The sequence below is a fragment of the Lingula anatina genome, chromosome 6 (assembly GCF_051362555.1).
Source record: "Lingula anatina isolate TDL-2025a chromosome 6, LinAna3.0, whole genome shotgun sequence".
Taxonomy (NCBI): Eukaryota; Metazoa; Brachiopoda; class Lingulata; order Lingulida; family Lingulidae; genus Lingula; species Lingula anatina.
The window spans coordinates 17,925,658-17,952,318 of NC_141772.1; the positions used below are offsets into that span (position 1 = coordinate 17,925,658).

General features: G+C 35.2%; 1 long non-coding RNA gene across 35 annotated transcripts; it reads left to right on the forward strand.

The window, feature by feature from the left end:
* Window positions 1-4,151: 4,151 nt before the first annotated feature.
* LOC147761282 (uncharacterized) lies at window positions 4,152-15,403 on the forward strand. Of its 35 annotated transcripts, none has more exons than XR_015335104.1 (11): window positions 4,152-5,015; window positions 5,412-5,691; window positions 7,223-7,316; window positions 8,093-8,186; window positions 9,000-9,093; window positions 9,816-9,909; window positions 10,318-10,417; window positions 11,065-11,159; window positions 12,189-12,295; window positions 12,873-12,967; window positions 14,623-15,403. It is a non-coding gene; the product is annotated as an uncharacterized LOC147761282 (long non-coding RNA). The 35 variants fall into 35 exon arrangements; XR_015335110.1 differs by having other exon boundaries at window positions 9,819-9,909; XR_015335087.1 differs by having other exon boundaries at window positions 4,154-5,015; window positions 10,315-10,417.
* The last annotated feature ends 11,258 nt before the right edge of the window (window positions 15,404-26,661 follow it).

The following is a 26,661-nucleotide window of genomic DNA, read 5'->3' on the forward strand; positions in this document are numbered from 1 at the left end:
CATTGAAAGGAAGGAAAAGAAGGGCTTTAGAGACATGGAAAGGAAGGAAAAGAAGGGCTTTAGAGACATGGAAAGGAAGGAAAAGAAGGGCTTAAGAGACATGAAAGAGAACGGCTTAAGGGACAAAATAGGAAGGAAAAGAACGGCTTAAGGGACAAAAAAGGAAGGAAAAGAAGGGCTTTAAAGACATTGAAAGGAAGGAAAAGAAGGGCTTTAGAGACATGGAAAAAACGGCTTAAGGGACAAAAAAGGAAGGAAAAGAAGGGCTTTAGAGACATGGAAAGGAAGGAAAAGAAGGGCTTTAGAGACATGGAAAGAACGGCTTAAGGGACAAAAAAGGAAGGAAAAGAAGGGCTTTAGAGACATGGAAAGGAAGGAAAAGAAGGGCTTTAGAGACATGGAAAGAACGGCTTAAGGGACAAAAAAGAAGGAAAAGAAGAGCTTTAGAGACATGGAAAGGAAAGGCTTTAGAAAGGCTTCCTTCTTTTCCTTCTTTTTTTGTCCCTTAAGCCGTTCTTTTCATGTCTCTAAAGCCCTTCTTTTCCTTCCTTTCCATGTCTCTAAAGCCCTTCTTTTCCTTCCTTTCTATGTCTCTCAAGCCCTTCTTTTCCTTCCTTTCCATGTCTCTAAAGCCCTTCTTTTCCTTCCTTTCCATGTCTTTAAAGCCCTTCTTTTCCTTCCTTTTTTGTCCCTTAAGCCGTTCTTTTCATGTCTCTCAAGCCCTTCTTTTCCTTCCTTTCCATGTCTCTAAAGCCCTTCTTTTCCTTCCTTTCCATGTCTTTAAAGCCCTTCTTTTCCTTCCTTTCCATGTCTCTAAAGCCCTTCTTTTCCTTCCTTTCTATGTCTCTCAAGCCCTTCTTTTCCTTCCTTTCCATGTCTCTAAAGCCCTTCTTTTCCTTCCTTTCCATGTCTTTAAAGCCCTTCTTTTCCTTCCTTTTTTGTCCCTTAAGCCGTTCTTTTCATGTCTCTCAAGCCCTTCTTTTCCTTCCTTTCCATGTCTCTAAAGCCCTTCTTTTCCTTCCTTTCCATGTCTTTAAAGCCCTTCTTTTCCTTCCTTTTTTGTCCCTTAAGCCGTTCTTTTCATGTCTCTTAAGCCCTTCTTTTCCTTCCTTTCCATGTCTCTAAAGCCCTTCTTTTCGCTTCATTTCTTGTCTTTAAAGCCCTTCTTTTCCTTCCTTTCCATGTCTTTAAAGCCCTTCTTTTCCTTCCTTTCCATGTCTTTAAAGCCCTTCTTTTCCTTCCTTTTTTGCCCCTTAAGCCCTTCCTTTCCATGTCTCTAAAGCCCTTCTTTTCCTTCCTTTCCATGTCTTTAAAGCCCTTCTTTTCCTTCCTTTCCATGTCTTTAAAGCCCTTCTTTTCCTTCCTTTTTTGTCCCTTAAGCCCTTCTTTTCATGTCTCTTAAGGCCTTCTTTTCCTTTCTTTTCATATTTTTAACGCCCTTCTTTTCGCTTCTTTTCATCTCTAACGCCCTCTTTTCATGTCTCTAAAGCCCTTCTTTTCCTTCCTTTCCATGTCTTTAAAGCCCTTCTTTTCCTTCCTTTTTTGTCCCTTAAGCCGTTCTTTTCATGTCTCTCAAGCCCTTCTTTTCCTTCCTTTCCATGTCTCTAAAGCCCTTCTTTTCCTTCCTTTCCATGTCTTTAAAGCCCTTCTTTTCCTTCCTTTTTTGTCCCTTAAGCCGTTCTTTTCATGTCTCTTAAGCCCTTCTTTTCCTTCCTTTCCATGTCTCTAAAGCCCTTCTTTTCGCTTCATTTCTTGTCTTTAAAGCCCTTCTTTTCCTTCCTTTCCATGTCTTTAAAGCCCTTCTTTTCCTTCCTTTCCATGTCTTTAAAGCCCTTCTTTTCCTTCCTTTTTTGCCCCTTAAGCCCTTCCTTTCCATGTCTCTAAAGCCCTTCTTTTCCTTCCTTTCCATGTCTTTAAAGCCCTTCTTTTCCTTCCTTTCCATGTCTTTAAAGCCCTTCTTTTCCTTCCTTTTTTGTCCCTTAAGCCCTTCTTTTCATGTCTCTTAAGGCCTTCTTTTCCTTTCTTTTCATATTTTTAACGCCCTTCTTTTCGCTTCTTTTCATCTCTAACGCCCTCTTTTCATGTCTCTAAAGCCCTTCTTTTCCTTCCTTTTTTGTCCCTTAAGCCGTTCTTTTCATGTCTCTTAAGCCCTTCTTTTCCTTTCTTTCCATGTCTCTAACGCCCTTCTTTTCGCTTTTTTTCATCTCTAACGCCTTCTTTTCATGTCTCTAAAGCCCTTCTTTTCGCTTCATTTCTTGTCTTTAAAGCCCTTCTTTTCCTTCCTTTCCATGTCTCTAAAGCCCTTCTTTTCCTTCCTTTCCATGTCTCTAAAGCCCTTCTTTTCCTTCCTTTCCATGTCTCTAAAGCCCTTCTTTTCCTTCCTTTCCATGTCTCTAAAGCTCTCTTTCTCCTTCCTTTTTTGTCTCATAAGCCCTTCCTTTCCATGTCTCTAAAGCCCTTCTTTTCCTTTCTTTTCATGTCTCTAAAGCTCTCTTTCTCCTTCCTTTTTTGTCTCATAAGCCCTTCTTTTCATGTCTCTAAAGCCCTTCTTTTCCTTCCTTTCCATGTCTCTAAAGCCCTTCTTTTCCTTCCTTTCCATGTCTCTTAAGCCCTTCTTTTCCTTTCTTTCCATGTCTCTAACGCCCTTCTTTTCGCTTTTTTTCATCTCTAACGCCCTCTTTTCATGTCTCTAAAGCCCTTCTTTTCGCTTCATTTCTTGTCTCTTAAGCCCTTCTTTTCCTTCCTTTTTTGTCCCTTAAGCCCTTCCTTTCCATGTCTCTAAAGCCCTTCTTTTCCTTCCTTTCCATGTCTCTAAAGCCCTTCTTTTCCTTCCTTTCCATGTCTTTAAAGCCCTTCTTTTCCTTCCTTTTTTTGTCCCTTAAGCCCTTCTTTTCATGTCTCTTAAGGCCTTCTTTTCCTTTCTTTTCATATTTTTAACGCCCTTCTTTTCGCTTCTTTTCATCTCTAACGCCCTCTTTTCATGTCTCTAAAGCCCTTCTTTTCCTTCCTTTCCATGTCTTTAAAGCCCTTCTTTTCCTTCCTTTCCATGTTTTTAAAGCCCTTCTTTTCCTTCCTTTTTTTGTCCCTTAAGCCCTTCTTTTCATGTCTCTAATGCCCTTCTTTTCCTTCCTTTCAATGTCTTTAAAGCCCTTCTTTTCCTTCCTTTCCATGTCTCTAAAGCCCTTCTTTTCCTTCCTTTTCCATGTCTTTAAAGCCCTTCTTTTCCTTCCTTTCCATGTCTCTAAAGCCCTTCTTTTCATGTCTCTAAAGCCTTTCTTTTCCTTCCTTTTTTGTCTCTTAAACCCTTCTTTTCATGTCTCTAAAGCCCTTCTTTTCCTTCCTTTCCATGTCTCTAAAGCCCTTCTTTTCATGTCTCTAAAGCCTTTCTTTTCCTTCCTTTTTTGTCTCTTAAACCCTTCTTTTCATGTCTCTAAAGCCCTTTTATTCCTTTCTTTTTTGTCTCTTAAGCCCTTTTATTCCTTTCTTTTCATGTCTCTAAAGCCCTTCTTTTCCTTTCTTTTCATGTCTCTAAAGCCCTTTTATTCCTTTCTTTTCATGTCTCTAAAGCCCTTCTTTTCATGTCTCTTAAGCCTTTCTTTTCCTTCCTTTTGTGTCTCTTAAGCCTTTCTTTTCATGTCTCTAAAGCCCTTCTTTTCCTTCTTTTCATGTCTCTAAAGCCCTTTTATTCCTTTATTTTTTTGTCTCTTAAGCCCTTCTTTTCATGTCTCTAAAGCCCTTTTATTCCTTTCTTTTTTGTCTCTTACGCCCTTCTTTTCATGTCTCTAAAGCCTTTCTTTTCCTTCCTTTTTTGGCTCTTAAGTCCTTCTTTTCATGTCTCTGTACTGGCCCAGCTCAACAGTCTAGGAATTGGTTTAAATCCCCCTTAAAGGGCCGAAAAGTCCCTTAAAATTGTCATTTCTATCCTTAAATCGGTTGTACTGGCCCAGCTCAATAGTCAAATAGTAAAATCCCTTTTTTAGTGCCTTTTAAATTTAAATTGATCTATCGTAAACGGTTGGTCGGGGGAGAAACCATCAGGGCTCGACCGGGATTCGAACCCGGGACATTCGCAAACCATGCGACAGTTCTAACCAACTGAGCAACCGAGCCTGGGTCAATCTTGCTTGTCCACTACAGGTACCTGTCAAGAAATGATCCAGGCTCATCTTGACATGAGCTCTCGTAGATGTGGAGGTAATAAAGAGAGATGGACTGGTTCCAGGAAAATTGCGCCATGGCACAACACGTCGGCGCTGTTTGTCTTAACAGATTTGAATTCAGAAACTATGAAATGCTCGTTAGATTTGTCAGGTAAGCTCAACAGTCACTCAATTTGTCCTTATTATCATAAACAGTTGGTTTAATGTCTATTTTGGAGAAGAAAACACCAGGCTCGACCGGGATTCGAACCCGGGACTTTCGCAAACCATCCACCTGTTCTAACCAACTGAGCTACCGAGCCTGGGTCAATCTTGCTTGTCCACTATAGGTACCTGTCAAGAAATGATCCAGGCTCATCTTGACATGAGCTCTCGTAGATGTGGAGGTAATAAAGAGAGATGAACTGGTTCCAGGAAAATTGCGCCATGGCACAACACGTCGGCGCTGTTTGTCTTAACAGATTTGAATTCAGAAACTATGAAATGCTCGTTAGATTTGTCAGGTAAGCTCAACAGTCATTCAATTTGTCCTTATTATCATAAACAGTTGGTCTAATATCTATTTTGGAGAAGAAAACACCAGGCTCGACCGGGATTCGAACCCGGGACTTTCGCAAACCATCCAGCTGTTCTAACCAACTGAGCTACCGAGCCTGGGTCAATCTTGCTTGTCCACTATAGGTACCTGTCAAGAAATAATCCAGGCTCATCTTGACATGAGCTCTCGTTGATGTGGAGGTAATAAAGAGAGATGAACTGGTTCCAGGAAAATTGCGCCATGGCACAACACGTCGGCGCTGTTTGTCTTAACAGATTTGAATTCAGAAACTATGAAATGCTCGTTAGATTTGTCAGGTAAGTTCAACAGTCATTCATATTGTCTTTATTATTGTAAACAGTTGGTCTAATGTCTATTTTGGAGAAGAAAACACCAGGCTTGACCGGGATTCGAACCCAGGACTTTCGCAAACCATGCAACTGCTCTAACCAACTGAGCTACCGAGCCCGGGTCAACCTTGCTTGTCCTCTACCTGTACCTGTCAAGAAATGATCCAGGCTCATCTTGACATGAGCTCTCGTAGAAGTGGAGGTAATAAATAGGGGTGAATTGGTTCCAGGTAAATTGTGCCATGGCACACCACGTCGGCGCTGTTTATCTTAACAGTTTTGATTTCAGAAACTATGAAATGCTCGTTAGATTTGTCAGGTAAGTTCAACAGTCATTCATATTGTCTTTATTATTGTAAACAGATGGTCTAATGTCTATTTTGGAGAAGAAAACACCAGGCTCGATCGGGATTCGAACCCGGGACTTTCGCAAACCATCCGACTGTTCTAACCAACTAAGCTACCGAGCCTGGGTCCATCTTGCTTGTCCACTACAGGAACCTGTCAAGAAATGATCCAGTTTCATCTCGACATGAGCTCTTGTAGATGTGGAGGTAATAAAGAGAGATGAACTGGTACCAGGTGCTGTTTGTCTTAACAGATTTGAATTCAGGAACTATGAAATGCTTGTTAGATTTGTCAGGTAAGCTCAATAGTTTTCAAATTGGCCTTAATCCCCTTTAAAATACCTTAAAATTGTCATAATACTCCTTTCTAATGTAAACGGTTTGTCTTATGTCTCTTTGGAGGTTTGCCCGGGATTCTAACCCGGGACAGCTGTCAAGAAAATGCCCTTTACATTTCCTTAAAATTGTCATAATAGTCCTTTCTATCTTAAACGGTTGGTCTAATGTCTCTTTGGGGAGACAGGCTCGACTGGGATTGGAACCCGCTGTTTACCTTAACAGGTTTGAGTTTGGAAAAAAGACTGGACTGGACTGGACTGGGCTTTGTAATGCCATTTTTCTCCCAGCCTAGTGATTGGTCCAGCTCAACTACCACAATCGGAAAGTCGATGCTTTCGAAATTGGCTATAGTACTATAAACATACTGGAATTGATCCGAACTAGTACAATCGGTGTGTCGCGATTGGTCTAGCTCAACTACCACAATCCGAAAGTTGATGCTGTCTAAATCGGCATTACTGCCTTTGAAAGTACTTTGAACACACTGGAATCAGTGGTCTAGCGCAATCGATGTGTCCCGATTGTTCTAGCTCAACTACCACAATCGGAAAGTCGAAGATGATAAAATTGGCTCTAGCCCCTGTAGCCGCTGGCGGGTATTGGCCCTGGCTGGGTAGCTCAGTGTGCAAAAGTCCCGGGTTAGAATCTCAGGGTGACCCTGAAGTTTTATCCGAGCCTCGCGATTGTTCCAGTTCAACTACCACAATCAAAAAGTTGATGCTGTTGAAATCGGCTCTAGTACTTTAAACATACTGGAATTAGTCCAAACTACTACAATCGGTGTGTCACAATTTGTCTAGCTCAACCACCACAATTGGAAAGTCGAAGATGTTAAAATTGGCTCTACCCAGCAGGCATAGTCGCGTTGGATCAACGTTGAAAACAGGTTGATACTTTAAATTGCTTTTGATCTACCTAAATTCAATGTAAAATCAACGTTGATCCAGCCATGTCAAAACACCGTCATAATGTGACATTGACTCAACGTTGTATTTTGGTAATTGACCCAACCTTGAAGTTATGGATTGTAATTTAAAATATTAATTATTGAAAACGTGATACTTTGTTTATCAATACTGTAACTAAATTTATCAAAATAATAACAAAAGGGTTTTAAAGTAAAAGTGACAGTTGTTTTGTGTCTTTAGTGAACTAGTGAATTTTCTTAACTTGTTATTCAGAAATACATTCCAATAAACTGAATTCCTTGCAAGGTCAGCATCAGGATGAATAAGTTGCTGTAAATGTGATGGAGTTACGTTAATAAAGTTACCAGTTCTTGGTAACCTGTTATAGGTAGACAGGTTGAGGTGACTTTGTTTTATATATATATATATATATATCATATATCATTATATATATATATATATATATATATATATATATATATATATATATATATAAAATGATCACTGTGATGTGTCTATGTTGTAACTGCTGTATATGTCTCCACATATTCTTAATTAATGATGTGTTCTCTGATTTCAGCAGAGATGAAGGTGTATTTCCTTGATTATCATCATACTTAGGACATCTAAACTCTTCATCACATCAGGACCGCAACATTGCAGCCTCAGCACAGGTCAGTGCAATAATGATATTGCTATACTTTGTTGTTCTCTTTTGACCAGCACCATTATATATATTATCTTGTTAATTATCATTTTGTAAAAGGGTTACTTAGGTCCTACTCAGTTTTAGTACAATCGGTGTGTCGCGATTGGTCTAGCTCAACTACCACAATTGGAAAGTCGACGATGTTAAAATTGGCTCTACCCAGCAGGCATAGTTGCATTGGATCAACATTGAAAACAGGTTGATACGTTGAATTGCTGTTGATCTACCTAAATTCAATGTAAAATCAGCGTTGATCCAGCCACGTCAAAACACCGTCATAATGTGACATTGACTCAACGTTGTATTTTGGTCATTGACACAACCTTACAGTTATGGATTGTAATTTAAAATATTAATTATTGAAAACGTGATACTTTGTTTTTCAATACTGTAACTATATAAATTTATCAAAATAATAACAAAAGGGTTTTAAAGTAAAAGTGACAGTTGTATTGTGTCTTTAGTGAACTAGTGAATTTTCTTAACTTGTTATTCAGAAATACATTCCAATAAACTGAATTCTTTGCAAGGTCAGCATCAGGATGAATAAGTTGCTGTAAATGTGATGGAGTTACGTTAGTAAAGTTACCAGTTCTTGGTAACCTGTCATAGATAGACAGGTTGAGGTGACTGTTACTTTGTTATATATATATATATATTGATCACTGTGATGTGTCTATGTTGTAACTGCTGTATATGTCTCCACATATTCTTAATTAATGATGTGTTCTCTGATTTCAGCAGAGATGAAGGTGTATCTCCTTGATTATCATCATACTTAGGACATCTAAACTCTTCATCACATCAGGACCGCAACATTGCAGCCTCAGCACAGGTCAGTGCAATAATGATATTGCTATACTTTGTTGTTCTCTTTTGACCAGCACCACTTTATATATTATCTTGGTAATTATCATTTTGTAAAAGGGTTACTTAGGTCCTACTCAGTTTTAGTACAATCGGTGTGTCGCGATTGGTCTAGCTCAACCACCACAATTGGAAAGTCGAAGATGTTAAAATTGGCTCTACCCAGTAGGCATAGTCGTGTTGGATCAACGTTGAAAACAGGTTGATAACGTTGAATTGCTGTTGTTCTACCTAAATTCAATGTAAAATCAATGTTGATCCAGCCACGTCAAAACACCGTCATAATGTGACATTGACTCAACATTGTATTTTGGTCATTGACACAACCTTCTAGTTATGGATTGTAATTTAAAATATTAATTATTGAAAACATGATACTTTGTTTATCAATACTGTAACTAAATTTATCAAAATAATAACAAAAGGGTTTTAAAGTAAAAGTGACAGTTGTTTTGTGTCTTTAGTGAACTAGTGAATTTTCTTAACTTGTTATTCAGAAATACATTCCAATAAACTGAATTCTTTGCAAGGTCAGCATCAGGATGAATAAGTTGCTGTAAATGTGATGGAGTTACGTTAGTAAAGTTACCAGTTCTTGGTAACCTGTTATAGATAGACAGGTTGAGGTGTCTGTGACTTTGTTATATATATATATATATATATATATATATATATATATATATATATATATATATATATTGATCACTGTGATGTGTCTATGTTGTAACTGCTGTATATGTCTCCACATATTCTTAATTAATGATGTGTTCTCTGATTTCAGCAGAGATGAAGGTGTATTTCCTTGATTATCATCATACTTAGGACATCTAAACTCTTCATCACATCAGGACCGCAACATTGCAGCCTCAGCACAGGTCAGTGCAATAATGATATTGCTATACTTTGTTGTTCTCTTTTGACCAGCACCACTATATATATTATCTTGGTAATTATCATTTTGTAAAAGGGTCTCTTAGGTCCTACTCAGTTTTAGTACAATCGGTGTGTCGCGATTGGTCTAGCTCAACCACCACAATTGGAAAGTCGAAGATGTTAAAATTGGCTCTACCCAGTAGGCATAGTCGTGTTGGATCAACGTTGAAAACAGGTTGATAACGTTGAATTGCTGTTGTTCTACCTTAATTCAATGTAAAATCAACGTTGATCCAGCCACGTCAAAACACCGTCATAATGTGACATTGACTCAACATTGTATTTTGGTCATTGACACAACCTTCTAGTTATGGATTGTAATTTAAAATATTAATTATTGAAAACATGATACTTTGTTTATCAATACTGTAACTAAATTTATCAAAATAATAACAAAAGGGTTTTAAAGTAAAAGTGACAGTTTTTTTGTGTCTTTATTGAACTAGTGAATTTTCTTAACTTGTTATTCAGAAATACATTCCAATAAACTGAATTCCTTTCAAGGTCAGCAACAGGATGAATAAGTTGCTGTAAATGTGATGGAGTTCTGTTAATAAATTTACCAGTTCTTGGTAACCTGTTATAGATAGACAGGTTGAGGTGACTGTGACTTTGTTATATATTGATCACTGTGATGCGTCTATGTTGTGTTCTCTGATTTCAGCAGAGATGAAGGTGTATTTCCTTGATTATCATCATACTTAGGACATCTAAACTCTTCATCACATCAGGACCACAACATTGCAGCCTCAGCACAGGTCAGTGCAATAATGATATTGCTATACTTTGTTGTTCTCTTTTGACCAGCACCACTATATATATTATCTTGGTAATTATCATTTTGTAAAAGGGTCACTTAGGTCCTACTCAGTTTTATCTATGTTCAAAGTGAAAGTAATGTCAACTTGCAGGGGTGAAGAAAATTTTCTGACGGTCATTCCAATCCCTATAAATAAACACTAAATTTTGTTTTTATTCTGATGCCTCACAGTGCATTGTGTTTTGTGACACTAAATGTGTGTGTATTTTCTGATCACTGTATATGTGTGTTTTATCACTGTATGACTGTTTAAATATAATCTGATCTCTGTGTTATATTTGTGTTGTAACTACTGTGTATGTCTGCATATATTCTTTATTGATGATGTGTTTTCTGATTTCAGCAGAGATGAAGGTATGTCTGTTGGATTATCATTTCACTGAGGAGAGCTAATTTATAAACTCATCATCACCTACAATATCTACATCCTTGTAGCCTTAGTAGAGGTCAGTGCAAAAAAAAAAATTATAATGTGTTCTCTTTAAACCCTTTGTGGCCATCACCACTATATAATATAAAATAATACCTGGGAATATATCACTTTGTTAATGGGACACTTAGATCCCACTCAGTTTTGTATATGTTAGAAGGGGTTAATGTGAACTTGTGGGGGTGAGCAAGAATTACTGACAGTCACTTAAATCCCTATATATGAACTTTAAATTCAATGTTTGTATTCTCATGCCTCACAGTGCATTGTCTTTTGTGACACTGTGTGTGTCTATATATATTCTGATCACTATCTATGTTTGTATATCTGTATATATTCTGATCACTATCTATGTTTGTGTTGTGGCTGTAAAAGGGTCACTTAGAGATTTATATATGTTTAGAGTTTAAAAGGTTAATGTGAACTCGTGGATGTAATCAAAATTTTCTGACAGTCATTCCAAACCCTGTATATAAACATTAAATTTTATGTTTATATTCTGATGCCTTAGAGTGCATTGGATTTTGTGAGGCTGTATTTGTCTGTATAAATTCTGATCACTATCTATGTTTGTGTTGTGGCTGTATGTGTTTATATATATTTTGATCACTGTGATGCGTCTATTTTGTAACTGCTGTATATGTCTGCATATATTCTTTTCAGCGGAGATGAAGGTGTGTCTTCTGGATTATCATCACACTGAGGACAGCTAAACTCGTCATCACATCAAGATCTCCAGCATCGCAGCCTCACCACAGGTCAGCGCAAAAATGATATTGCTATACTTTGTTGTTCTCTTCAATCCCCTTTTGATCCTTACCACTTTATATAGTTCCTGGGAAATTATCATTTTAAAAGGGTCACTTGAGGACAGTCCCGCAGATATTTGGATTGATCTATCTCCGTAGGGAGTCTTACTAAATTGCTATCAACTTAACCATCTTAAATGTCTGTCATGCTTAGTAAAGCTGTAAGGGGGTAATTATCTTTACCCCCTAGTTGGTTTGATATAACTGGCTGACAGTTAAGTCGATAAAGTTGATAGCAATCTAGTGAGACTCCTTAGGGAGTTAGACCAATCCAGATGGATTGATCAAGGTATGGAAACTTAGGGTGCTTTCCCAGAGATTTAGATCGATCTAAGGATTAAGATTTAGATCGACCCAACTCCCTGGGGGTTCAAGCTAAATTGCAGTCAGCTGAGCGGGCGCCATAGTTAATTACCCCTTTACAGCTTTTAGTAGGCGGGACAGACGCTTAAGCCGGCCAAGCTGACAGTAATCTAGTGAGACTCCCCACAGGGATAGATCGATCTAAAAATCTATGGTAATGGGGTGTTAGTCTTAGATCCCACACAGTTTTATATATGTTCAAATTGACAAGGGTTGATATGAACTCGTAGGGGTGGGAAGGCGCTGAGAAAAATCTGTATATAGATAAAATTTCTTGCAAATTATCATTTTTAAAAGGGTCACTTAAATCCCACAGAGTCTTATATATGTTCAGAGTGAAAAGGGTTAATATGAACTAGTGGGTGTGAACAAGAATTTCTGGCAGTCATTCCAATTCCTATATATAAAGATTAAATTTAATGTTTGTATTCTCATGCCTCACAGTGCATTGTCTTTTGCGATACTCTGTGTGTTTGTATATATTCTGCTTACTGTATATGTCTGTTTTGTCACTGTTTGAAAGTCAAAATACATTTTGATCTTTGTATTACATCTGTGTTGTATATACTGTATGTGCCTGTGTATGTTATATATTGATGGTTTCTCTAATTTCAGCAGAGATGAAGGTATGTCTCTTGGATTATCATCCAACATACTGAGGACAGCTAATTTAAAAACTCATCATCACCAGCAAGATTTACAATGTCACAGCTTCAGCACAGGTCAGTGCATCAATCATATTGCTATACTTTATTGTTCTTTTCAATACCCTTTTGACCCTCACAACTAGAAAAAATATCTTGCATACATTCTGAAGCCTGTGTACTGCATGTTGTGATGCTGTATGTGTCTCTATATTGAACTTTAAATTCAATGTTTGTATTCTCATGCCTCACAGTGCATTGTCTTTTGTGACACTGTGTGTGTCTATATATATTCTGATCACTATCTATGTTTGTATATCTGTATATATTCTGATCACTATCTATGTTTGTGTTGTGGCTGTAAAAGGGTCACTTAGAGATTTATATATGTTTAGAGTTTAAAAGGTTAATGTGAACTCGTGGATGTAATCAAAATTTTCTGACGGTCATTCCAAACCCTGTATATAAACATTAAATTTTATGTTTATATTCTGATGCCTTAGAGTGCATTGAATTTTGTGAGGCTGTATGTGTCGGTATAAATTCTGATCACTATCTATGTTTGTGTTGTGGCTGTATGTGTTTATATATATTTTGATCACTGTGATGTGTCTATTTTGTAACTGCTGTATATGTCTGCTTATATTCTTTTCAGCGGAGATGAAGGTGTGTCTTCTGGATTATCATCACACTGAGGACAGCTAAACTCGTCATCACATCAAGATCTCCAGCATCGCAGCCTCACCACAGGTCAGCGCAAAAATGATATTGCTATACTTTGTTGTTCTCTTCAATCCCCTTTTGATCCTTACCCGACGCACAGCTGATGAGCCACCGTTAAACCGACGTCAGGCCAATGGCGTGAAGCAGTCGTTGGCCCGACGTCGGGTCACCAGTAGCGCGACCACTTATTGCTATCTGGGAATATTGCTTTACCTGTGTTCGGTGTTCATCATCACTATATATAGTCAGGGGCGGATTTAGGCCGTCTTCTGGGTCTTCCGGAAGACGGTCAGATTTTCAAGTTTACATTGACGGGTATCTAATTTTTCTGTCGGAAGATGGTCAAAAATGGGGGATGGCGCAACAAAGATAATTTGGAAGACTGTCAGAAAATATCTCTGGATCCGCCACTGATACTACCTGGGAAATTATCATTTTGTAAAAGGGTCACTTAGAGATTTATATGTGTTATGAGTTAAGAATAATATGCCCAAAACTTTCAAATGAGGTCAAACCACTAGCAAGGCAGGAGATAGGACTATCTCAGCCTAGAGAAAGGAAGAGTACCAACCGTTAAGGAACTTTGTAATTATGTTGGCTTGCAGCAAGTGGCAATAATTCCCCGTTGAGCATGAACAGTGTGACAAGCGGGGATTGATTTGCATATTTGTGCACATAGCATTGGCTTGACGTCACCTCATTTGCATTGCCATTGTGTTTTGCCCTATAATTTCCTCATCAGCCTGTAAGAATGCAAACGTCAGAAAATGATCAATTAGCTGTTACATGACATATAAGCATAATGGTATAACAATGAAAAAAGGCTTCAAAATCAACCATCCCCAGGGATAGCCAAAACCTCTGTTGAACTAATTATGAAATGCCCATGCATATCCTTGAGGAAACAGCTATCATTCACCAAAGTTTCAACTTCTAAAGTCTAATGTTCTAAGAGGAGATCAGGGAAATTATAACGTGAAAAAAATTTTGAACAACTATCCCCCCACAAGGACATCCCAATGCCCTCTTGAAATAATTCTGAAGTGCCAACGCACTTCCCTGATGACAGGTCTAGCAATCACCAAAGTTTCAATTATCTAACTCAAATAGTCTAGGAGGAGATAACAGAAATAACATGAAGAGAATTCCGAATCATCCTGCCCCCCCCCCCCCCCAGGGACAGCGCAACCCCCTGTTGCACTAAAATTTTAGAATGCCAACACACATTTTGACTACAGTTCTACCAATCATCAAAGTTTCAAGTTCTTAAGTCTAATGGTCTAAGAGGAGATTGGGGAAATTACAACGTGAAAAAATTTTTGAACAACTACTTCCCCCCCCCCCCCTCAAGGACATCCCTATGTCCTCTTGAAATAATTCTGAAATGCCAATGCACTTCCCTGATGACAGGTCTAGCAATCACCAAAGTTTCAATTATCTAACTCAAATAGTCTAGGAGGAGATAACAGAAATAACGTGAAAAGAATTCAGAATCATCTCCTCCACCCCACCCCCCCCCCCAAGGGAGAGCGCAACCCCCTGTTGCACTAAAATTCTGAAATGCCAACACACATTTTGACTACAGTTTCACCAATCACCAAAGTTTCCAGTTTTTAATAGTCTAGTAGGAGACATTTTTAATATGATTTTCATTTTTCTCAAATATATTGTTCTTTTTCCAGGTGACCCTTTCCATACAGCATGGTGGCTTCTTGGGGAACTGACTCTACTTATCTTGTAATGGATAATACCTATAGAAAAAGTAGGCAGTGAAAAACAGCAGCAAGAGCAGTGCATTATCTCATCCATGTGTAGAATACATGATATGTGGCAAGATTATAAACGTCAAATGATGTGCAAAGCCTGATTTTAGACACCCATTACAAGGAGGAATCTGCATCTGGTATTGGTAGTAAGAAGAAATCTTGAATGGATATATATTGTTTCCAGATGACAATAATGGGTAATTTGTCTCCTCTTACACAACCAAACTCAAATCATAACATAAAATGCTTCATTTGATACTGAATAATATTATTGTAATACTGAAAATTTTATTTTTTGTCATTCTCAATCTTCTCCTATCAATTGCCAATAAATGAGGCAGTCAACTGATACACTTATCTCAGATTATTATAGTTGTTAAGCTTATTTTTGACAAATTTTACAAACATTGGACTAGATTTGTCAACAGCATATACATTTGAATATGTTAAGGTATGGAATTTGCCAGTGTTTTCAATCTTATTTTTAGTTTTCTTAAATATTTTCTGAAAACATCATTTTCATTAGGCACAGTCAACTGATAAGCTGATCTCAGATTATTTCAGTTGTTAAGCATCATTTGTAGAAATTTCACGAACATTGGACTAGATTTGTCAAAATTATTAACATAAAAGTATTTTAAAGCATGAAATTTGCCTTTTCTTTCTATGCAATTTTTAGTTTTCTCAAATACTGTATATTGTCCGAAAAAATCAATTTCATTACACACAGTCAACTGATAAGCTTATGGCTGATTATTTCAGTTGTTAATTATAAGCTTCATTGTGCAAATTTCACAAAGAATTAAGGAAATTTCACAAAGTTATTAACATTTAACTATTTTTATATACAACATCAGCAGTTTTTATGTACAGACACAGATGTTTTTGTCTGTACATTTCACAGCTTTGCTGCCTTGTTTAAATTTAATTTTGCACTTTTCTCAAATATATTGTTTAAAAAAGTTTCATTACACTCAGTGAACAGATAAGCTTTTCACAGATTTTTTTTTTTTTTTTTTTGGTTAAGAAATTTCACAAACATTGGACTAGATTTGTTGAAATTACATGTATTAATATTTAAGTGTTTTAAGCCATGGAATTTACCTCCTTTTCAGTGTTATTTTCAGTTTTCTCTAATATATTTTCTGAAAAATATTTTTCATGAAACAGTTAACAATTAAACTAATGTCAGATTATTATAGTTGATAAGCTTTATTTGTAAAAATATCATAAAGATTCTTCTACATTTGTGAAAATGGCTAATGTTGAACTATTTTTATCCATGGAATTTGCTGGTGTTTTCAGTGTAATTTACAGTTTTCTCAATTATATTGTCCAAAATATCACTTTTATTACACACAGTCAACTAATAACTTATCTCAGATCTCTCTGTAATAGTTTACAGACTAAATTTGCCAAAATTACTAACATTTAACTATTTTTTATCCATGGAATTTGCTATTCTTTTCAAATATAATGAAAATCTTTTTCATTAGGCACAGTCAACTGATAAGCTTATCTCAGATTACAGTATTTCATTTGTTAAGCTTGAGTTGTACAAGTCAGACATTTCACAGAGTTGTTACATTCAGAAGAGACGTTTGATCATTACTGGCTTTTTTTGTGATCTGTGTAGATTTGGCGCATGAGTAGTTTTTTTTTTTTTTTTTTTTTTTTTGCAAAACGGCTAATGATAAAAGTATAACATGTATTAAAACATGTAAATCATCCTTTTATGAAATATTTGTTGTTATTTTGGCCGAAGCACTATAAGTATGTCAACAATGCATTGCGTATCCGTGAACACCAAGTCTTTAACGATGTTAAGGACACACGTGACTTTATTTACAAATGCTGCAATGGGAAAATTTTCATGGAGAGGGTTGGAAAATAGCGTTTTAGTAAGGCTTGTATAGCCGTGACAAGATCTTATCCCACTGGAAATATTCACAAGCGCTTGCATTTTGACCACAAGTATGTTATGGAGTAATATGACCTGTAAACAGTGCAATTTTCAACTCTCTTGAAAAGATGCAATAGTTGTGCTCTCTTCTGGTGTGAGCAGATATTTGGTGTTGCAATGCCATTGTTGTAATGGCTTTGTAAAAGTACTAATGTACAGTACAAAACCCATCAAACACAATATAACAGATAACCAAGGAATATTGATGAAAATACAAATAATACTTTTTCATGTTTGGGAAATGAACAGAATTTTAGAAGATAAATTGTACTTTATTCCATGTGACGACTTTATCCAAATTTACCCAATCATTAACAAGAGACTTTAGTTTGTAAATTACTTAACAAATTGTTCAGCTCATAATTCATTAGAAGATTGTCTTGAGTTACAAAATTTAGTTAATATATTCAATAATGAAGAGAAGAGTATCCTTTTTATCCATCCCAGCCAAATGACTAAATCCTGTGTTCAACTTTTAGCAAATTCTTTAGAATACCTCATTTATAAAAGAAAATTCTCCATCTGTTTCAAAAAGAAGTTATTTTCTACTATGTGAAATTAATCTAAACACAGATAAACCACTATGAATAACAATGTGTATGAAAGTGATTAGAAATTTGTAGGATCCGCGGCGGACACCCCCCCCCCCCCCCCCCCCCCCCCATTTAAATTTAAGTAATCCTGGATCAGCCCCTGATTGTATATCGGGCAATGGACATTAAACAATACCGGTAGGTCTACCGTCCGCGAAATTCATATTTGAACTAAAAATCAAAAGATCTGACCGAAATAGCTTGAACGTAGCGTTTCTCGGATGCGCTTGATGTTCCCCGATTCTCCTCCGATGCAGTGTGTTAGTTGTGAAAGATATGTTGATTGCGTTTTTCCTGCGGGGTCTTTTTTTTCACTAAGAGACTTGTTCATTCGGATCGGAATACTATTTTCAAGTATTTTGCACGTTATGGAATATATTTAGGGATATTAACGATGTAAGAAACTTCAATCACCACTGGCATCTTGCCTAACATATGCAAAAATGCAGTGAAGATTCTTTGGGATGGGAAAGAGCGGAATACATGTAGTTTTTGAAGTTAACACAATCGAAGAGGAGTGCATTTTAGTTTATTGGGTAAGTATAAAGACTGTTTGCTTCCCTTCTGTTAATGCTTTAAGACTTCTGGTTTGTGATAAAAAAAAACAAATATTATCTACATTCGTGTCTTTCATTCTGTTTCTACAAAACCACACAAAACGGTGTTCAGTCATCCAAGTTTTTCTAACATTGCTTAAGTGACTCCGATATACAGTGATTGCTGTACATAAGACTGTGTGATGAGCATAATGCAGTTGCTGTTATTTTCTGTGTGTGCTATATATATATATATATATATATAATAAAAACTGCATGTACATGTATGTTACATGTAAATCAAAATTCATTGACATTAGCATGGAGCATCACATAAGTATTGAATTGTAACCTGTTCAGTAATAATTAAGTAAACTTCTAGTTGATGGATGACAGCTGGCAAGGTTTTTATCACTTGGAGCCTCAGCTGTCTTAATTTAGAAAACTATGTAAAAGAATGTGAACCTTACGATCCAAAAGTACCCTTTCTGAAAGTGAGAGTAGGGGAGAGAAAATGCTTGCCATATCAATATGATTAAAGATACATCAATACATTATGCAGGTAAGGGATGGGACAATAATTTTCATGAGGCATGAATGCATGACAATAAGTCAAGGTTTATTGATAATGGGCCAAGTGTCACAAGAGGTCATATTTTATGGATTTTTAATGAATTAAAATCAAAATCTTTTGCAAAAAAAATTTGGTGAATGATTTGTCAACATGGTAATATATTCTTATGCTTATGAACAAAATTTGGAGCCTCAATAGTCTTATTTTAAAGAACCATGCCAACTAATAAAATGTGAACCTAACATTCAAAATATGGGTTCTTTGAAAGTGGGGATAGGAGAGAGAAAAGTGTCACTTAGATCCCACCCAGTTTTATATATATATGTTTAAAGTGATAAGGATTAATGTGAACTGATGGGTGGGAGTTGGGGGTGTGCTAAGCGAAAATATTTCACAGACTTTCAAATCGCTATATAAATAAAATTTCATTTAAACTTTCTGATGCCTGTGTACTGTCTGTCGTGACAGTGTATTGTTCGAGACATCTAATAATTCACAGGCAATTTTGGTAACTTCACGTAATAACTTTTTACTGTAGTCTGTATCTCCTTATAATAAGTTATGTAAAGAGTCTAAAGAGGCAGAGTAGGCTTGTTGACTATTCTGATTAGATAGCCATTGAATAGGAAATTCATGAAGCCATGGCCTTGGTTTGATACTAAAGAGTGTGATTCTCCACACATCGTCAGAATGTAGTCAACAAGCCTATTCTACAAAGTCGTAGCCTCAGCACAGGTCAGTGCAACAATAATATTGTTATACTGGTGTTCTCATCGTCATTCTATTTGTTTGTAATCATTACTATTACTGTGTATGATGGTGTTGTCCCTGTATGCCTGTGTGTTTGTTTATCTTATGTTTGCTGTCTATTCTGTATTATTACTGAATGTGTTTGTATATAATGACTGTATACTGCTATATGTTTTCACTCTTTTTCCTTGTCTTCATTCCTATTACGATGTATGTTACTGTTGTCACTGTACATGTCAAATTTTTTTCTGATCACTGTGTATGTCTGTATTTTGACTGTGTTTGTTTTTATTTATTTTGATTACTGTGCATGTTGGTGTTGTTAATATTGTTGTTTGTATTAATTGTGAGCAATGTGTAATTCAGTTTTGTCACTATTTGTTTGTAATCATTACTATTACTCTACATGATGATGTTGTTCACTATATGTCTATGTGTCTGTTTGAATTCTGTTTCCTGTGTTTATTCTGTATTGTTACTGAATGTGTTTGTACGTGTTAAAATGACTGTGCATGTCTATGTTTTCAATCTTTTTCCTTGTCTTCTTTCTTATTACGATGTACGTTACTGTTGCCATTGTACATGTCCAAATTTTTTCTGACCACTGTATATGTCTGTAATTTTTTACTGTGCATGTTCGTGTTAGCATTTATAATGAGCACTGTGTCTGTTAGTATTGTCAATCCATTTGTTTGTAATCATTACTATATTACTCTGCATGATGATGTTGTTCACTATTTATCTATGTGTCTATATATATTCTGTTTGCTGTGTCTGGCTATTTTTTTTTTTTTCTTTTTTACTCTTTTTCCTTGTGTTCTCATTACGTTAAACGTTACAGTTGTACTGTTGACACTGTACGTTTCAAAATTTATTCTGATCACTGTATGTCTATATTTTGTGTTACTGAATGTGTTTGTATATATTGTGATGACTGTGTATAGCTATGTTTTTTACTCTTTTTCCTAGTGTTCATTCTCATTATGGTGAACGTTACTGTTACTGTACACGTCAAAATTTATTCTGATCACTGCATATGTCTGTATTATGACTGTTTTTGATTGTATTTATTTTGATTACTGTGTTTGTTGGTGTTGTTACTGTTTGTGTTTGTATTTATTGTGATCACTACGCATGTCAGTTTTGTCACTCTTATTTGTTTTCATTCATTATTATTATTACTCTGCACGACGGTTTTTTCACTGTATGTCTATGTGTCTGGTTATATTCTGTTTGCTGTGTTTATTCTGTATTGTTACTGAATATGATTGTATATAATGTGATGACTGTGCACTGCTATGTTTTCAATCTTTTTCCTTGTCTTCTTTCTAATTTGTTTATTTATGTCTGTATTCTGACTGTGTTTGTTTCTATTTATTATGATTGCTGTGTTTGTTGGTGTTGTTACTGTTTGGTGTTGTTACTGTTTGTATTTATTGTGAGCACTGTGTATGTCAGTTTTTTTTTTTTACTCTGTTTGTAATCATTACCATTACTCTGCGTGATGGTGTTGTCACTATATGTTTATGTGTCTGTTTATATGCTGTTTGCTGTGTCTATTCTGTATTCTTACTGAATGTGTTTATATATATTGTGATGTCTGTGTACAACTTCGTTTTCACTGTTTTTCTTTGTGTTCATTCTTATTATGGTGAATGTTATTGTTCTCACTGTACATGTGAATTTTTTTTCTAATCACTGTGTATGTCTGTTTTGTGACTGTTTTTTGTTTGCATTTATTTTGATTACTGTGTTTGTTGGTGTTGTTACTGTTGATGTTTGTATTTATTGTGAGCACTGTGTATGTCAGTTTTGTTACTCTATTTGTTTGTAATCATTACTATTACTCTGTATGATGGTGTTGTCACTGTATGTCTATGTGTCTGTTTATATTCTCTTTGCTATGTCTATTCTGTATTGTTACTGAATGTGTTTGTACATTATGATATGACTGTGTACAACTTCATTTTAACTCTTTTTCGTTGTGTTCATTCTTATTACGGTGAATGTTATTGTTCTCACTGTACATGTGAATTTTTTTTCTAATCACTGTGTATGTCTGTTTTGTGACTATTTTTGTTTGCATTTATTTTGATTACTGTGTTTGTTGGTGTTGTTACTGTTGATGTTTGTATTTATTGTGAGCACTGTGTATGTCAGTTTTGTTACTCTATTTGTTTGTAATCATTACTATTAGTCTGTATGATGGTGTTGTCACTGTATGTCTATGTGTCTGTTTATATTCTTTTTGCTGTGTCTATTCTGTATTGTTACTGAATGTGTTTGTACATTATGAGATGAATGTGTACAACGGCGTTTTCACTCTTTTTCGTCGTGTTCATTCTTATTACGGTAAATGTTACTGTTGTCACTGTACCTTTGATATTTTTTTCTAATCACAGTGTAATATTGTGTTTTGATTGTGCTTGTTTTTATTTATTTTGATTACTGTGCATGTTTGTGTTGTCACTGTTCGTGTTTGTATTTATTGTGAGCACTGTGTATGTCAGTTTTGTCACTCTATTTGTTTGTAGTCATTACTATTACTCTGCATGATGGTGTTGTCACTGTATGTCTATATGTTTGTTTATATTCTCTTTGCTGTGTCTGTTCTGTATTGTTACTGAATGTGTTTGTACATTATGAGATGACTGCATGTGTACAACTTTGTTTTCACTCTTTTTCGTCGTGTTCATTCTTATTACGGTAAATGTTACTGTTGTCACTGTACAATGGAAATTTTTTTCTAATTACTGTGTTTGTCTGTATTTTTACTGTGTTTGTTTTTATTTATTTTTGTTACTGTGCATGTTTGTGTTGTCACTGTTCATGTTTGTATTTATTGTGACCACTGTGTATATCAGTTTTGTCACTCTATTTGTTTGTAATCATTACTATTACTCTACATGATGGTGTTGTCAGTGTATGTCTATGTGTCTGTTTATATTCTGTGTGCTGTGTCTATTCTGTATTGTTACTGAATATGTTTGTACATTATGAGATGACTGCATGTGTACAACTTTGTTTTCACTCTTTTTCGTCGTGTTCATTCTTATTACGGTAAATGTTACTGTTGTCACTGTACATGTCAAAATTTATTCTGATCACTGTGTATGATTGTATTGTGACTGTTTTTCTTTGTATTTATTTTGATTACTGTGTTGGTTGGTGTTGTTACTGTTGACGTTTGTATTTATTGTGAGCACTGTGTATGTCAGTTGTTTTACTCTATTTGTTTGTAATCATTACCATTACTCTGCATGATGGTGTTGTCAATATATGTCTGTGTGTCTGTTTATATGCTGTTTGCTGTTTCTATTCTGTATTGTTACTGAATGTGTTTGTTCATATCGAGATGACTGTTTACGACTTCGTTTTCACTCTTTTACCATGTGTTCTTGTCATTATGGTGAATGTCATTGTTGTCACTGTACATGTGACTGTACATGTGTGACTTTTTGTTTGCATTTATTTTGATTACTGTGTTTGTTGGTGTTGTTACTGTTCATGTTTGTATTTATTATGAGCACTGTGTATGTCAGTTTTGTCACTCTATTTGTTTGTAATCATTACTATTACTCTGTATGATGGTGTTGTCAGTGTATCTCTATGTGTCTCTTTATATTTTGTGTGCTGTGTCTATTCTGTATTGTTACTGAATGTGTTTGTACATTATGAGATGAATGTGTACAACGTCGTTTTCACTCTTTTTCATTGTGTTCATTCTTATTACGTTAAATGTTTCTGTTGTCACTGTACATGTGAAATTTGTTTTTAATTACTGTGTTTGTATGTATTTTTACTGTGTTTGTTTTTTTTTATTTTGGTTACTATGCATGTTTGTGTTGTCACTGTTCATGTTTGTATTTATTGTGACCACTGTGTATGTCAGTTTTCTCACTCTATTTGTTTGTAATCATTACTATTACTCTGCATGATGGTGTTGTCAGTGTATCTGTGTGTCTCTTTATATTCTGTGCGCTGTGTCTATTCTGTATTGTTACTGAATGTGTTTGTACATTATGAGATGACTGTGTCCAATTTCGTTTTCACTCTTTTACCTTGTGTTCATTGTCATTAAGGTGAGTGTTACTGTTGTCCCTGTACGTTTGAAATTTTTTTACTCTTTTTCCTTGTGGTCATTATCATTATGGTGAATGTCATTGTTGTCACTGTACATGTGACATTTTTTTCTAATCACTGTGTTTCTGTTTTGTGACTGTTTTTGTTTGTATTTATTTTGATAACTGTGTTTGTTGGTGTTCTTACTGTTGATGTTTGTATTTATTGTGAGCACTGTGCATGTCAGTTTTGTCACTCTATTTGTTTGTAATCATTACTATTACTCTGTATGATGGTGTTGTCACTGTATGTCTATGTGTCTGTTTATATTTTCTCTGCTGTGTCTATTCTGTATTGTTACTGAATGTGTTTATATATATTGTGATGACTGTGTATTGACTTTGTTTTCACTCTTTTTCCTTGTGTTCATTCCCATAATGGTTAATGTTACTGTTGTCACTGTACATGTGAAATTTTTTTTCTAATCACTGTGTTTGTTGGTGTTGTTACTGTTGATGTTTGTATTTATTATGAGCACTGTGTATGTCAGTTTTGTTACTCTATTTGTTTGTAATCATTACTATTACTGTGCATGATTGGGTTGTCACTATGTTTATGTGTCTGTTTATATGCTGTTTGCTGTTTCTATTGCGTATTATTACTGAATGTGTTTGTACATTATGAGATGACTGTGTACAACTTCGTTTTCACTCTTTTTCATCGTGTTCATATTATTACAGTAAATGTTTCTGTTGTCACTACATGTGAAAATTGTTTCTAATCACTGTGTTTGTCTGTATTTTTACTGTGTTTGTTTTTATTTATTTTGGTTACTGTGCATGTTTTTATTGTGACCACTGTGTATGTCAGTTTTGTCACTCTATTTGTTTGTAATCATTACTATTACTCTGCATGATGGTGTTGTCACTGTATCTCTATGTGTCTTTTTATATTCTGTGTGCTGTGTCTATTCTATATTGTTACTGTATGTGTTTGTACATTATGAGATGACTGTGTACAACTTCCTTTTCACTGTTTTTCGTCGTGTTCATTCTTATTATGGTGAATGTTACTGTTCTCACTGTACATGTGAATTTTTTTTTCTAATCACTGTGTATGTCTGTTTTGTGACTTTTTATTTGCATTTATTTTGATTACTGTGTTTGTTGGTGTTGTTACTGTTATTGTTTATATTTATTATGAGCACTGTGTATGTCAGTTTTGTTACTCTATTTGTTTGTAATCATTACTATTACTCTGCATGATGGTGTTGTCACTGTATGTCTATGTGTCTCTTTATATTCTCTTTGCTGTGTCTATTCTGTATTGTTACTGAATGTGTTTGTACATTATGAGATGATTGTGTACAACGTCGTTTTCACTCTTTTTTGTAGTGTTCATTCTTATTATGGTAAATGTTACTGTTGTCACTGTACACTGTCTGTACTTTTACTGTGTTTGTTTTTATTTATTTTGGTTACTGTGCATGTTTGTGTTGTCACTGTTCATGTTTGTATTTATTGTGACCACTGTGTATGTCAGTTTTATCACTCTATTTGTTTGTAATCATTACTATTACTCTGCATGATGGTGTTGTCCGTGTATCTCTATGTGTCTCTTTATATTCTGTGTGCTGTGTCTATTCTGTATTGTTACTGAATGTGTTTGTACATTATGAGATGACTGTGTACAACTTCGTTTTCACTGTTTTTCTTTGTGTTCATTCTTATTATGGTGAATGTTATTGTTCTCACTGTACATGTGAATTTTTTTTCTAATCACTGTGTATGTCTGTTTTGTGACTGTTTTTTGTTTGCATTTATTTTGATTACTGTGTTGGTTGGTGTTGTTACTGTTGATGTTTGTATTTATTGTGAGCACTGTGTATGTCGGTTGTTTTACTTTATTTGTTTGTAATCATTACTATTACTCTGCATGATGGTGCTGTCACTGTATGTCTATGTGTCTGTTTATATTCTTTTTGCTGTGTCTATTCTGTATTGTTACTGAATGTGTTTGTACATTATGAGATGAATGTGTACAATGTCGTTTTCACTCTTTTTCGTTGTGTTCATTCTTATTACGGTAAATGTTACTGTTGTCTCTGTACAAGTGAAATTTGTTTCTAATTACTGCGTTGTCTGTATTTTTACTGTTTTTCTTTGTATTTATTTTGATTACTGTGTTTGTTGGTGTTGTTACTGTTGATGTTTATATTTATTGTGAGCAGTGTGTATGTCAGTTTTTTTACTCTATTTGTTTGTAATCATTACCATTACTCTGCATGATGGTGTTGTCAATATATATCTATGTGTCTGTTTATATGCTGTTTGCTGTATCTATTGTGTATTGTTACTGAATGTGTTTATTCATATTGAGATGACTGTTTACGATTTCGGTTTCACTCTTTTACCTTGTGTTCTTGTCATTATGGTGAATGTCGTTGTTGTCACTGTACATGTGAAATTTTTTTCTAATCACTGTTTCTGTTTTATGACTGTGTTTGTTTGTATTTATTTTGATTACTGTGTTTGTTGGTGTTGTTACTGTTGATGTTTGTATTTATTGTGAACACTGTGTATATCAGTTTTGTCACTCTATTTGTTTGTATTCATTACTATTACTGTGCATGATGGTGTTGTCAATATATGTCTTTGTGTCTGTTTATATGCTGTTTGCTGTTTCTATTCTGCATTGTTATTGAATGTGTTTGTTCATATCGAGATGACTGTTTACGCCTTCGTTTTCAATCTTTTAACTTGTGTTCTTGTCATTATGGTGAATGTTACTGTTGTCCCTGTACGTTTCAATTTTTTTTACTCTTTTTCCTTGTGTTCATTCTCATTATGGTAAATGTCATTGTTGTCACTGTACATGTGAAATTTTTTTTAATCACTGTGTTTCTGTTTTGTTACTGTGTTTGTTTGTATTTATTTTGATTACTGTGTTTGTTGGTGTTGTTACTGTTGATGTTTGTATTTATTGTGGGCACTGTGTATGTCAGTTTTTTTACTCTATTTGTTTGTAATCATTACCATTACTCTGCATGATGGTGTTGTCAATATATGTCTATGTGTCTGTTTATGTGCTGTTTGCTATTTCTATTCTGTATTGTTACTGAATGTGTTTGTTCATATCGAGATGACTGTTTACGACTTCGTTTTTACTCTTTTTCTTTGTGTTCATTCTTATTATCGTAAATGTTACTGTTGTCACTGTACAAGTGAAATTTGTTTCTAATAACTGTTTGTCTGTATTTTCACTGTTTTTGTTTTTATTTATTTTGGTTACTGTGCATGTTTGTGTTGTCACTGTTCATGTTTGTATATATTGTGACTACTGTGTATGTAAGTTTTGTCACTCTATTTGTTTGTAATCATTACTATTACTCTGCATGATGGTGTTGTCAGTGTATCTCTATGTGTCTCTCTATATTCTGTGTGCTGTGTCTATTCTGTATTGTTACTGAATATGTTT